The following is a 14,953-nucleotide window of genomic DNA, read 5'->3' on the forward strand; positions in this document are numbered from 1 at the left end:
TTCTTTAAAAAAAAAGAGATGATTATAGAATTTTTTAAAAATCCAGAAAGTTAATAATTCTTACATCCATCTTTCGAGGTTATTGGTAATATTCCTATAAAATCAAAAAAGGGCTACTTTTCCTTTTATTTTAATGAAACGTTGAGAATTGTTGCCTTGTGAAGTAATGAATTCACTTCACTGGAGGTGTTCAAAAGGAATTTGAAAGACCAATTGTCAGGATTATTAAAGATATCTTCTCTGAGCAGAAATTTCTACTCAAGTATAAATTGAATAGGAATCTAGGTGGGTAGAGCACCTGGAGTCAGGAAGACTCCTCTTCCTGAGTTCAAATAATTCCTCAGTCACTTATCAGCTTTGACTCTATAGAAAAGTTATTTAATTTGTTTGTCTCAGTTTCCTCATTTGTAAAATGAGCTGGAGAAGAAATGGTAAGCCAAGCAAATTGCCAAGTAAATTTCAAATGTTGTCACAAAGACTTGAACATAATTGAAATAACTGAGTAACAACAGTAAATTGAAAGAGAGAACTACCAAAGTCTCAATATCTACGATTCTATAATTGTCATAAAGTTAACAAATTTAGCAGTTTTTAAACACTTTTAAAGTATCAGCTCTCTATCTTATCTTACTGCTACATCCCGTTATAATAAATTAATTTGTTTAAACGTAGGGATTAATATAATGGCTTCTAAGGTCCATACAATTCCTTTCTTTTCAGCTTCCAAGAGTTCATTTTAGAAGATAACTTTGTTCTATCCCAATAACTCTGACTTTCCAATTAGGAAAACTCCTAACATTTAAACAGAGAAACTTTATAATTACATCCATGTCTAGTCAACTCTTTTCTTCTGTGCGTTTGAGGCTAAATTCAGTTTCCTGTTAACATTTTGACAACAAAACCACAGAAGGAAGGAAATTTGGGTAAAGAGTCAAACTTTTCTTGAGATTTCGCTCAGCATAAGCCTTCTGTTCCATGGTGCCTATGACTTTCTTCAATAGCCTCCTCCTCTGTCACAGTTCAGTCCTATATTTGCAGCTCAGATGCCTGCTGAACTCCACACTTGTTCTAGCATCTCTGCTTCCAGACCCTCAGAATCTCAACCTAGTTCTGGTATAGCTTCTTCCTTTTATCTAAATTACTTAGGGCTATCCAAATCTCTCATAAGATACTTTTGATAGATTCAAGGAGGTCTACAAGCCTTATTCATAATTCATTCTGGTTTACTAATTCATTCAAGAAAGACTCTTACCATTGGGCACATACTTATATACACCCTGCTACTAGAAAAAGTGAAGCTGCAGAATTTCTTAGGCTTGGGAGTTCTGAACTGCTATGGAACTGCGGTTGATTGGGTATTTGTACTAAATTGTATTGGTACATATTGGTACTGGCATCAATATAGTGATAGAACCTGGTAAGAAAAGGGGCACCAAGATGCTTAAGTATGAGAAAATAAGTCTAAGTCAGAAATATAGCAGGTCAGATCTTCTATGCCAATGAATAATGGGATTAAATCCATGAAGAACTGTTGCACTTCTATCCAGAGCAAGACAGAAAGACACCATCTTTCCTTGCCCCCAAAAGATCCAGTGTCAAGGTAGAGACAGATAGATAAAAGAAAGAAGATGAGTAGGAGGAGAAGAAAGAAGAGTAGGAGAAAGAAAAGGAGAAGGAGAAGGAAGAGAAATATAAAAAAAAAGAAGTCATAATAGCAGCAGCACCAGTTCTTTTCTAACAGAAGTAATAGAAGTAGTTTTTTTTGTTTGTTTTCCCCTGAGACAATTGGGGTTAAATGATTTGCCCAAGGTCACACAGCTAAGAAATGTTAAATATCTGGTGTCACATTTGAACTCAGGTCTTCCTGACTTCGGCCTGGTGCTCTATCTGCTGCACCATTTAGCTGCCCCTATAAGTAGTCACTTTTAAAGTTTAATCAATGGCACTCCATCTTTATACTATGAGGAAGGAGAAGTAAATAAACATTTAAATATTGCCTAGCATGTGCAAGACACTGCATTGTGATTTTTAAAAATATTATCACTACATTTTTCTTCTTGTTAAACCTTTCTAGTAGAAATTTAACCAGGAATTTGAAACACAGTCGATTGGGAATGGGATCCATATCAAAAACGTTTCCCAGAGCCAGCATCATTATCTACATCCTAATTTAAAGTGGGAAAAACAGAGTGGTATAGAGGGTCAGAGTTGCTAAACCCAGCCCAATATGCTATCCTCCTTCTGAATCTATTATCCCTTTCAAGTACTCAATGTTAGTGTTTCTACACTGTTGAAGGAAAGCAAATTATCAGTGGCCTCTACATTCATCAAGTGGTAGAAAACCCTGTCATCCCACCATAGATAGGGCTCTATCTCCTAATCACAAGCAAAGCAGAAATAATATCTTAATAGTTATACAATAGACTAAAAGGTGATGAGAATAAAAGATACCAATATGCTTATTACTGACAAGGTAACATACTAGACAGAGTACTCTACTTGGAATCTGGGATGCTTGAGTTCAAATCCTGCCTCAGATACAGTATTTGTGTGACTCTACACAATTAACTTAACCTTTCTGAGACATAGTTCCCTCATTTGAAAGAAGAGTCCTATTTTTATAGGAGTCTGATGAGAATCAAATTAAATAACATTATGGCACTTTTTTATATGTTGAAATGCTAAATAAACCCTAGCTGCTTTGATTTGTGGACTATAAAAAGTATTTGATTCAGTGATGCAAAATACAATGTTAAAGGCTCTCCAACAAATTCATTCCCATGTATTCCATGCAAATCCTGAGTCATACAATATTCAACAATTGGTTCATTTTTACTCATTCTGACTAGTGATATCAAATGAAATATAAAACATGGATTTTTGCTTTCTAAAAATGTATGTCTAATACAATCAACCAACCAAGTCTTCAGAAGACCTGAAAATATTCCAGATACTTCTTCAGACACAAGATGGAAAAGGGAACATACATTTTTAGATATGGCCACTATGTGGATTGATTTCCGCCCCCTGCCTCTTTGTATCTTTAATTTCAAGGAAGAAAAGGAGGTTAGTAGAAGGCAGAGTTAATTTAAAATATGTAATAATGATGATGATGATGTCTTAAAGAGTTATTGTAATATTTTAAATTCACATGAAGTTCCACTGTTCAACTAGTAACATGACAAGCAGAATTGCTTTGAAATGAAAGTAGAATTACATATTTAAAGCAAGTTGTATAAAGTAGAATTCAAAGTTTCATCTGCACTTCTATGGGAGGGCACATTTTGATTTATATATGAAAATTCTCTTTATGTTTAAACTTAGCAATTGTCAACAATTATAATTCAAAGGAAAGATGTTTAAGCTAAGAATTAAACTACAAAAGGATTCTCCATAGATAGTGAGTTTCTTCCAATATCCAAGACATTTTGCTGATTTTATCAAACTCTAAAAGGTACAATTTTTTTAAACAAAATCCAAAATTGCCCCCCCAAATGGTTTGCCTTATAAAACAAAAATCCTCAAAACTATTTAATACTGATTTAAAAATACAAACTGTAAATCATGGGAATAAATAAGGCAAAGAAGAACTAAATGGACTTTGGGAGCTTATTCTAGCAGGGGGGTGCAGCTACTCATATACCTTTGACTGAAGAATGTTATACCTCTATTGGGGAAGGTTATCCTCTTCACTCAATCTGAAGCTTCATGAAGGATGCACACGAAGCTATGAGGAATGAAGGGGACACCCATCTAGCCAATCAGATCAGCCAAATCAAACCTGGCAATCAATGAAGTCACAGATGTGACAGCCAGATCATCCTCACATACAAGAAAGAACTAGAAAGAAATTAACTCAATATATTAATGCATGGTAATATCAAAGATATAAATTTTCTAGGAAAATGAATTTTGTTATTTTTTCTAGTTCTATAAAATAATTTGATAGATTGATTAGTATGGTATTGCATAAAGAGATTATTTTAGTCAAAATTTTCATTCACAATATATTGACTCAGCCTACATATGAACAATTAAATGTTTTCCAATTGTTTAGATTTGACTTTATTTTGTGGAAAAAAAAATGTTTTATAGTTGTGTTCATGTACTTCCTGGATTTATCTTGGCAGTTAGACTCCCAAGTATTTTATAATAAAGTAGGAGATTGGGAGAGTGTTTCAGAATGTGAAAAATTCACAAAGGCTTTCTCATAGCCAAAAGGACTCCTTTATTTCATGAAAGGTACACAGACTAATCAAAAAAGTCTAGTGGGGGCTGACAGTGAAGAGACATTACTTAGAAGTCAGACTCAGGAAGAGAGAGGGAAAGTAAGGGTGGGAAATAATTAGGTAGGAGAGAATTAAAAATAAACTCACACATATATTATGTCTACATGGGGAAGTGCATGCCAATGCATAACAATGAGGATGCCTTCATCATGAAGCTTACTATTAGACAAAGGCGTGTTCTAGTATGCCTTCTCAGAAAGAACAAAATTCCCTCAACAAGAGAGTCCTTGTCGATTAGTGGGAAGTTGGATAACAAGGGCTAACAATAACCCCGCTTTTTGACCAGATGCAAAAAAGCAACCTAGAATTTTGGATTACAAAGCAGATGTCCTTGAAGAATAGTTTAGTAGAATTAACATATAAGGTTCAATTTCCTTTTTTTATACACATTTTCCAAAGTTTCCCAATAGGTATATTCCTAAGGTAACTACCTCATTTCCTGGGGGCCCTGTAGTTTCTTGGAAAATATTGGGGTCTCTATTGCTCCTGGAGTTTCTACTACATCATTCCCAAGAGCTGTACCACATAATTTTATATTGTCTACAACTATTTCAAATGGAATTTTTCTTGGTATCTCTTGCTGCTGGACTTTGTTGATAATATAAAGAAATGCTGGTGCTTTATCTGGGCTTATTTTGTATTCTGCAATTTTGCTCAAGTTGTTAATAATTTCAAGTAATTTTTAAGATGAGGGAAAGAAATTCTTAATAAAAAAGAGATAAGATTTCTAGGGGTAAAGCCAAGAGGGTAGAGTAGAAGTAACGTATTTCTTCCAACATTTCCCTCCAAACAACTTTTAAAGTAATTTCTTAAATCAAATTCTGGAGTGGCAGAGGCAACAAAATTTCAGAGTGAGACATTTTCCTAGCTCAAGGCAACACAGGAAGTTGGAAAGAGAAATCTGTATCACAGCGGAATGAGACTGTCCCAGAAGCCACATAAAATAAATACCTGTAGTGGAACCAGGTAGTGGTGACCAAAGCAACATCAGTTTTAGCAGTTCTCAAGATAGATATGGAACGTGGCAACTATTTGGAAAGAAATCACTCCTGTGCTAACAATGTATGCAGGACATAATACCCTGAGAGATAAAGTCACTTCTAACCCTAAGGGATCAAGAATCCTGAGAAACAGTATTGTTTCCAGTCCAAAGAGAGAAGGGTCCCAAAGGAGAAGTATCCATCAAAATTCCAAGGGACCAGGGACACTTCAGATTGTAGAGAAAAAGAGTAATTATCACATCTCTCCCCAGTTCATACCATCTTGCAAACACCAAAAACTCCCCAAACATCAGAACTTGTTCTGAAAATGATAAGTTTAAAAAAAAAAAAAAAGGAAAGCCTGTAGCTTGGAACAGAGTACTTTTTTCTATCAAGAATAGAATCCCAAATATCAATATAAAATTCCAAATCAAGAAATGTGTAAGGAAATGAGCAAAAAAGAACAGCAAAAGAACTTGACTATAAAAGGTATTGTTATGACAAAAAAGATCAAGATACAAATAGAAAAGAAGAAATCAAAATCAAAACATCAATAAACAAAAACTCACAGAAAATTGTGGATTAGACACAAGCTCAATAATTACTAAAACACCTAAAAATTATTTTCAAAATCAAAGGAGTAGTAAGGAGAAATGAAAGCATAGCAATAAAATTATAAAAAGACAATAATTTATGACCAAAAAAAAAAAAGAACTAGAGAACATTCTGAAATACAATATGGACAACTTTGATTCCATTAAATTGAAAAGTTTCTTCACAAACAAAATCAACACAAATAAGATTTAAAAAGAAATACAATGCTTTAAGGAAATTTTTATAGCCAGTATTTCTTATTAAGGCTTTATTTTTAAGATATATAAAGAACTGTGTCAAATTGGTAAGAATACAAGTCACTCCCCAATTGATAAATGGACAAAAGAATATGAACAATCATTAAAGCCATCTAGAGTCATATGAAAAAAATGCTCTAAATCACTATTGATTAGAAAAATACAAACTACAACTCTGATGTATCACTTTACATCTCTCAGATTAACTAAGATGACAGAAAAAAAATGTAATGATAAATGTCAGTGAGGATATGGAAAAACTGGGATACTAATACATTGTTGGTGGAGTTGAGAAATGATCCAATCACTCGAAGAGCAATTTGAAACTATGTCCAAAGGGTTATAAATCTGTGCATACCCTTTGATAAAGTGGTACCACTACTGGATTTGTATCCCCAGGAAAACATAAAGGAGAAAAAAAGGACCCACATGCACTATAATGTTTGTAGCAACTCTTTTTGTGGTAGCAAAGAATTGGAAAATGAGTAGATACTGATCAGTTGATCATATATATTTCATAATATATGAAAAAATAGAACATTATTTTTCTATAAAAAGGATGAACAAGCTTGTAATGGGCTGAGGCTTGAGTTGATGCACTGAGGTCCCAAGCACATGAGGCTAAATAGTAATTGGACCATACTCTATTAATAGATAAGCTTGGAGAGAGAATGGCCCCCACCCACTCTTTGTGCAAGTCCTGATGTGTTGTATAGGAAATGACGATTTTGGTGGGTGGAGGCAGGGGAGTGGAGAAGGAAGGGGAGGAGAGACCTTTGGGACGGCCATTGCCACAGTTGCCGACACAGTTGCCTCCATGGTTGCCTCGGCTCGCGTCGCTCTCTCTTAGCTGGCTTCCTGTCGCAACTGCCTATATTTGCTATCGCAATCTTTCTTGCCTATATTTGCTATAGCAATCTTTATTCACCTCTTCGCTTCAATAAATATTGAAGATTTTCCCCTTAACCTGAATTCCTGACTCCGGCTGACTTTAAATACGCGGTCATTACATTTGGCGCCCAAGCGTGGGAACCAAGGACCCTACTTTCATTGAAGAAGTCTCCAGTGACCAGGAACTTAGGTGAGTATAAGACAAACAGGGAACTTATTTTCTTAAAGACGAAAGCAGTAACTTTTTGGCTGAAATGGGACAGATCCTAGGTAAAGATTCTCCATCCCCCACCCCAAACCCCCCAACCCCTGCCCCACCCAGGAGTGGTGTTATAAAAAGCCTGCGTGACCTGATAGAAGAGGAAGGGCTAGTTGTATCTTGGGAACACGCAGCTAAACTTCTGGGTACATTAAAACGCACCTCCCCTGGGTTCTTAGAGGAAGAGCAAATCTCTCTGGGTAACTGGGCATTGGTTGGTCAACAGATCTCTGATTATAACATTGACAACCCTCAGTCGGTTCCCTTCGAGGCATTCTATTTATACAATACGATACAGATGGCCTTAAAATACCGTACTAGTTTTAGGAGAAAAGGAAAAAACTCTAAGAATGGCCAAATGCGGAAGCCTGAGGTAAAGGAGGAAGACAAAGAACAGATTAATGGCCATATCCCCACAGGGCATGAAGACTTAAGTGAGGCTCAAGGGCGGGGTGAATCTGAGGCAGCTTTAGCCCCACCTGAGGAGCAGGTAATTGACTCTCCTCCATCAACTCCACCCTCTGAGATGGAGGGAGGAGGGGTAGTGGGGGGGGCAGTGACAGCACCAGCACCTCCCCCCCAGCATCCAGCACCTCCCCCCCAGCATCCAGCCCCTCCCCCACAGCGTCCAGCTGCTCCTTTGAGTAGATTGCAAAAGGGACTAATTAAGGCCAAAGAAGAAGGGAGAAATGTATTGGAAATCCAACACCACATTTTTCCAGTTATTCAACAGTTTGATTCTTCAGGTCAAGAAAGTAGAAGATACTCTCCTTTTGATATAGATATCCTCAAAGACCTGAAAAAAGCTTGCACTCTTTATGGGGCTACATCAGCTTATGTTAAGATGCTATTACAAAATTTGTCTTTTGAAATCTTGACCCCTGATGACTGGAAATCTATAGCAAAGATATGCCTAGAACCTGGACAAAACTACTTGTGGCTTTCTGAATATAGTGAGCTCTGTAGGATACAAGCCCAACAAAATAGTCAAAGTGGAGTTCATGCTGCAATCACCTATGACCTACTTACAGGTACAGGTCCTTATGCAAATGTCGCAGCACAAATTAATTATTCTGTAGCAGCATATGAGCAAATTGCTGTTAATGCTATCAAAGCGTGGGCTTCCCTCCACAATAAAGACGACAAGAGGGGGGCCTTCACAAAAATAACACAAGGGCCAAATGAACCCTTTGCTGACTTTGTGGGACGCTTGCAGACAGCTATCACAAGAACAAATGGAGAAAATCCAATAACAGACGTTTTGATAAGGCAACTTGCTAAGGAAAATGCTAATGAGGTTTGCAGAAGAATTATACTAGGACTGCGCAGGGATGCTCCTTTAGAGGAGATCATAAGACGCTGTGCCACAGTGGACACAGGTGCCTTTTATACCCAGGCTATGGTGCAGACTTCCCAAAATCCAAACATGGGAAGACAGAATCCCTCTTGGCAAGGGACTTCCAGAGAGACTCGTAGATGCTTTCAGTGTGGAAAAGTAGGGCATCTGAAAGCTCAATGTTGGTATAGAGATAGAATGGGAAAACAAGGTGGGAGAACAAGACCCCAAACCCCATGTCCAAAATGCAACAGAGGCTTCCATTGGGCCTCAGAATGCAGACAGATTCAGGGAAACGGGATGAGGGGCCCAGCCCCAGGGCCCAAGGCAAAAAACACTTGGGGCATGATGGCAGCCAATGGTGCACCCAGGGAGGGCCTAGAAGTCCAGTATCCAGACATGACCAATCAGCCAGAAAGCCATATGATGGGAGACGGGGATTACACAGTCAACCAGCCAGGAAGCAACCTGATGGCAGAAGGGAATTACAATTGGGGAGAATAGAGCTGTATGCAGCTGGGACAACTGAGATACCCCCTGGAGAGGTGAAATCTGTTCCTCTCCAGCCTATGGATCCCTTACCTCCAGGCACAGTAGGCTTGACCATCTCACCTCCTTTTTGTACGTACAAAACAGTGTCCATCCACACACTGATGTGGGAAACTGGGGAATGTGTAGATAATATCCCAGTCACTAATACAGGTAGTCAATGTGTGACTTATCACCCAGGAGAAGTAGTAGCATCAGGTTTACTCATACAGAATCCTAATAAGCAACTTGGTGATAGTCACCCAGGTTCTGACTCCAGACCACAAAATCCAGGAATTTACTGGACAGCAGCTGTAACAGCTGACCGACCTATGCTCACGATCTATATAAATGGCCTACCATTGGAAGGATTGGTAGACACAGGTGCAGATCGTACAGTTATTAGAGGTGCCAATTGGCCCAGTCACTGGCCAAAGATTAAAGCAGACACCTATATGTCTGGAGTAGGAGGATCAATAGCAGCTGAAGTTAGTGCTGCCCCTATGAGATGGACTTTTGAAGGCAAAACAGGAGTTTTTACTCCTTTTATAGTTGAAAAACTCCCCATCAATCTGTGGGGAAGAGATGTTTTACAACAATTAGGGTTAAAAATGAGTACTTCGGTTTTTTAAGCAGGGCTGCTGTTGAAGGCCTGCCAACACTTTCACCTGTTCCTATCCAATGGAAAACTGATACACCAGTGTGGATAGAACAGTGGCCCTTAGGTAGCGATAAAATTCAGGCCTTATTAGATATAGTACAGGAACAGCTTGAACAAGGACATTTACAACCTTCTCTAAGTCCTTGGAATTCCCCAGTGTTCGTTGTAAAAAAGAAATCAGGAAAATGGAGGATGCTCACTGATTTAAGAAAAGTAAATGAACAGATGGAAACTATGGGAACTCTTCAGCCTGGACTTCCATCTCCTACTCAATTGCCTAGAGAGTGGCCTCTTTGGGTCATCGATATTAAGGATTGTTTCTATTCTATCCCTCTGGATAAGGAGGATATGAAAAGATTTGCCTTTTCAGTGCCCAGCGTTAACTTAGCTGAGCCTTATAAAAGATATGAATGGACAGTTTTGCCACAGGGAATGAAAAACAGCCCCACTATGTGTCAAATGTATGTTGCTGCTGCTCTTGCTCCAATAAGAAAAGAATTTCCAAAAGTTATACTATTACATTATATGGATGATATATTGGGATGTGCACCTGAGGAACAAATGTTAGAAGCATGTCTACAAAAGACCATAGAAACACTAAGATACTACAAATTATACATAGCTGAAGAGAAAATTCAAAGACATGCTCCTTTTCAATATTTAGGATATGAAGTATACCCTAAGGTGCTTACAGTACAAAAACTGTCCTTAAGAACAGAGAAGCTAAACACCTTAAATGATTTTCAGAAATTGATAGGAGATATCCAATGGATGCGACCAGTGTTAGGCTTGACTACCTATCAGTTACAACCATTATATGATATTTTAAGGGGAGACAGTGCTTTAAATTCACCACGCCAGCTTACAAAAGAAGCTCAAGAGGCTTTGAGAGAAGTTGAACTGGCTTTATCCAATGTGGTTGAGAGAGTCACTCAAAAACCCTTGGAAATAACAGTTTTTGCCACACAAGAGGCACCCACAGCAGTCCTTCATCAAGGAGACAGTGTGATAGAGTGGGTGAACCTCCCGGCACAACCAGAACAAAGCCTTACTCCTTACCCAGTGCTTGTGGCTAGAATTTTGTTAAAGGCCATTAAGCGAGCAGTACAATTATCTGGGGCAAGACCTGATAAGATATACACCTTTTACACCAATACACAAATTAATGTGTGTTGTGAGACCATCCCAGAGTGGCAAATTTTATTAGCCATGGCTCCTAATTTTATACATGGGTCTCCATTAAAGATAACCAGACTTTTACATAATTGGCGATGGATTCTTGAAGAAAAAGTTTCTAAAGTTCCTCTTAAAGGACCAACTATCTTTACAGATGCATCCAAACACAATATTTGTGCTGTATACTCTCATGATTTAACCATAAAGAGAGTAGTCAGAACTCCTTTTCAGTCCACTCAGCAGAACGAATTGTATGCGATCATGTTAGCTCTCACTTATTACCCAGGAGACATAAATATAATATCTGATTCAGCCTATTCAGTAGGTGTGGTACAAAGAATTGCCACAGCCCAAATAAAATTTGCAGCTTCTAATATATATCAGCTCTTTAAGGAACTTCAGGAGCAAGTGAGAAAACATCCAGGTAAGATTTATATCTTGCATGTCCACTCACATAGTGGACTCCCAGGCCCTATTTTTGATGGGAATTCAAAGGCAGATAGCCTTTTAACTATGTTAGCCAGTACACCTTTATTTCAGGAGGCCCAGGAATCCCATTCTAAGTACCATCAGGCTGCTCGAGCTTTGCGTTTACAATTTGGGATTACAAAAGAGGAAGCTAGGAGCATAGTAAAAAGCTGTACAGCTTGCCTTCCTTTCCATGCTCCTACACTGCCTCCAGGGAAGAACCCTCGTGGTTTGAGACCCAATGAAATCTGGCAAATGGATGTGACCCATTATAAATCTTTCGGTCGTCTGTCTTTTATCCATGTTGTGGTAGACACCTTTTCAGGATTCACTTTTGCCATACCAGCAGCAAAAGAGACAGCCCGAGTGGTCACTGAATTCCTCCTGCAAGCATTTGCCATTATGGGTGTGCCACAAGCAATAAAAACAGACAATGGTCCTGCATACACCTCCAAACATTTTGCACACTTTTGTGCACAGTATAAGATTTTACACACCACTGGCATACCCTTTAATCCTCAAGGACAGGCAATAGTAGAGAGGAGAAACAGAGATATTAAGACGCTGCTCCAAAAACAAAAGAAAGGGGGAGCCACAGGTAACCCTAGAGAGCTTCTAAATCTAGCACTTTATACTATTAACTTCTTGATTTTTGACAAAGATGCACTGGCTCCGGCAGACAGGTTTTATAACCCACCGGAAGGGCAATGTCCAGTGCGAGCAGCTCCACTATCTTTAGATAATCGCCAGGTGATGTGGAGAGACCCAGAAAGTGGTGAATGGAAGGGACCAGATAGGCTAACTGCTTGGGGGAGAGGGTTTGCTTGTATCTCTACAGGTGGAGAAGGAATCAGATGGGTGCCAACGAGCCGTATTCGCCTTGTCCATCGCAGAGAGACGGAGCAGACCCTTGAAACGAAGGAGAAGACCCAAGAAACATCGGGTGGTTCTGTTGCTGATTGTGCTCACCATTGAAAGAGTGTGGCAGTTATGGCGTTTGACTCATGGACATAGAAAATCATTGGACTTCAAAACCCTCAGAAATCATTGGATTCTCTGAGACATAAGATTGTTGTAGGACTTTAAAGCCCTCAGGAATCATTGGATTTTCTGAGAAATGATAAGACTGTTACAGGACTTCAAAATCTGCTGGAATCATTGGATTTTCTGAGAAATGATAAGACTGTTACAGGACTTCAAAATCTGCTGGAATCATTGGATTCTCTGAGACATAAGATTGTTGTAGGACTTTAAAGCCCTCAGGAATCATTGGATTCTCTGAGACATAAGATTGTTGTAGGACTTTAAAGCCCTCAGGAATCATTGGATTTTCTGAGAAATGATAAGACTGTTACAGGACTTCAAAATCTGCTGGAATCATTGGATTCTCTGAGACATAAGATTGTTGTAGGACTTTAAAGCCCTCAGGAATCATTGGATTTTCTGAGAAATGATAAGACTGTTACAGGACTTCAAAATCTGCTGGAATCATTGGATTCCCTGATATGTGAAGCAATGGACAATAGACTGGTTTTGGACTATCTCTTGGCTGCTGAAGAGGTGTATGTGTGACTGCTGTTTACATACTCTCCTTCTAGGACTTCTGGCAATCTTTTACATCATACTGTTGATTTATATTGTTTGTTATACCGTTACTTGGGTGTATAATTCATGTTTGTTACACCACATCAAGCCTGCACTGACTGTGGGGAGAGTCATCACTAATAGTCTCTGCGTTGTTGCTATGTGCTATGTGTTCCCATGCTGATGGGTTTGTGCATAATAAGACCCTTGAGCCCAGAAACCTGCTAGCAACCCCCACTTCCCTTTGGTGCTTTTCATCTCCCTTCCTGAGATGTCAGGGAGGGCGTGATTATCTCCTTTTTAGTGCTTTCACCTCCCTTCCTGAGAAGTCAGGGGGGTCGTGATCACTTCCTTTTCGGTGCTTTCACCTCCTTTCCTGAGAAATCAGGGAGGGTGTGATCACCTCCCCTTGGGGGCTCTGACCTCCCTGAAGAGTCAGGGATGGCATGATCACCTGTGTTCTAAAACAAAAGAAAGCGGGAGATGTAATGGGCTGAGGCTTGAGTTGATGCACTGAGGTCCCAAGCACATGAGGCTAAATAGTAATTGGACCATACTCTATTAATAGATAAGCTTGGAGAGAGAATGGCCCCCACCCACTCTTTGTGCAAGTCCTGATGTGTTGTATAGGAAATGACGATTTTGGTGGGTGGAGGCAGGGGAGTGGAGAAGGAAGGGGAGGAGAGACCTTTGGGACGGCCATTGCCACAGTTGCCGACACAGTTGCCTCCATGGTTGCCTCGGCTCGCGTCGCTCTCTCTTAGCTGGCTTCCTGTCGCAACTGCCTATATTTGCTATCGCAATCTTTCTTGCCTATATTTGCTATAGCAATCTTTATTCACCTCTTCGCTTCAATAAATATTGAAGATTTTCCCCTTAACCTGAATTCCTGACTCCGGCTGACTTTAAATACGCGGTCATTACACAAGCTAATATATATATATATATATATATATATATATATATATATATATATATATATATATATATATATATATATATATATATATATATATATATATATATATATATATATATATATATATATATATATATATATATATATATATATATATATATATATATATATATATATATATATATATATATATATATATATATATATATATATATATATATATATATATATATATATATATATATATATATATATATATATATATATATATATATATATATATATATATATATATATATATATATATATATATATATATATATATATATATATATATATATATATATATATATATATATATATATATATATATATATATATATATATATATATATATATATATATATATATATATATATATATATATATATATATATATATATATATATATATATATATATATATATATATATATATATATATATATATATATATATATATATATATATATATATATATATATATATATATATATATATATATATATATATATATATATATATATATATATATATATATATATATATATATATATATATATATATATATATATATATATATATATATATATATATATATATATATATATATATATATATATATATATATATATATATATATATATATATATATATATATATATATATATATATATATATATATATATATATATATATATATATATATATATATATATATATATATATATATATATATATATATATATATATATATATATATATATATATATATATATATATATATATATATATATATATATATATATATATATATATATATATATATATATATATATATATATATATATATATATATATATATATATATATATATATATATATATATATATATATATATATATATATATATATATATATATATATATATATATATATATATATATATATATATATATATATATATATATAT

Source organism: Antechinus flavipes, chromosome 2, assembly GCF_016432865.1.
Source record: "Antechinus flavipes isolate AdamAnt ecotype Samford, QLD, Australia chromosome 2, AdamAnt_v2, whole genome shotgun sequence".
Classification (NCBI taxonomy): domain Eukaryota; kingdom Metazoa; phylum Chordata; class Mammalia; order Dasyuromorphia; family Dasyuridae; genus Antechinus; species Antechinus flavipes.